The sequence below is a fragment of the Volvox carteri genome (genome assembly GCF_000143455.1).
Source record: "Volvox carteri f. nagariensis unplaced genomic scaffold VOLCAscaffold_42, whole genome shotgun sequence".
Lineage (NCBI taxonomy): Eukaryota > Viridiplantae > Chlorophyta > Chlorophyceae > Chlamydomonadales > Volvocaceae > Volvox > Volvox carteri.
The window spans coordinates 551126-552285 of record NW_003307585.1 but is presented as its reverse complement, the minus strand read 5'-3'; positions in this window follow the sequence as shown (position 1 = coordinate 552285).

The following is a 1160-nucleotide window of genomic DNA, read 5'->3' as shown; positions in this document are numbered from 1 at the left end:
CTGTGGCTGGGTCGAGGTGCTCACGGGCCCACGAATGCCAGGCTGCTCCCTGGAGGGTGGTGGCTTGGCTAGTGTTTACCGCTTCCCACACCCGTACCAGGTCCCCCACCGTGCGCAGTTTCCTGCATGGTGTGAGTGCTGCGTGGTATGCTTCCAGGCCTGGTCGACGGCTGGGGCCCTCGGTGCTTGCAGCATTGGGCAGCAGTGGGTTGCCCCACAGCGCCGCCGCCCAGCACCAATCACCGGGTTCCAGAGGGGTTCTGCCGATGTCCTCCAAAGGCGGTAAGTGACCCAGTGCCCCCACGATCCGGCTGATGTCTGCGGGAAGGTCGCTGCTGCCGAGCCACGGTCCCGTGGCCCGGGCGGTTGTCAGAGCCCAAGGCTGGAGTGCAGGGTGGGTGAGTTCCAGGTAGGTGGACAGCGTGCGTACCCACGGGTGTAGGCCCCGGGCCTCACTGTTGGTTGCCGCTGCCACCTCCTCGTCTCCGCCTGCTCCCCCGGTTACTTCCCCTCCCGCACCCCTACCTTCACAACCTGCCGCCGGTAGTGCCTGTGCAATGAATCGCACGGCCCAGACTGCGTGGCGAGCGTGGATGTGCTGTCGGAGCGGCAGCAGGCCGAAACCCCCGGTTGATGGATGGCCTACTAAAAGGCTGCCGGGTACACCTGTGAGACGCTGGCCTGGGTCTTCTGGGCCCTGTTGCCGGTCGACCAGGCGGGCCGTCAGCCGCTCGATGTGGTCCAGAGTGCTGTCTGGAGGGGGTCCGCCATGTTCCATGTGCCAGGTGACCGTCTGCAGGCCGTAGGCGGACGTGGCGGTGGCCCTGCCGAAGGCTGACAGTGGGAAGCGGGCGAGCCGCTGCATCCGCTTGTAGGCGCCTGCCAGCATCTTGGGCCATTCGGGTTGCGGGGGTGTGGGTCGGTTGTCTACCGGCAAGTTCAGGGCTGTGGCGGTGGTGACCACTTTGAGTCCACCAATTGTCTCCTGCTGCGGCTGTTGGTGTAGTGGCTGCTGCAGCTGTTGCCTACCCGCCGGTTGTGGCTGCTGCTGTTGTTGCTGGTTCTCAGCACCGACCCTCAACAGCTCCACCTTTTCCACATTGAGGCACTGGCCTGACGCCCTTGCGAAGGTCTCCATGGCTTCTAGGAACGACGGTACG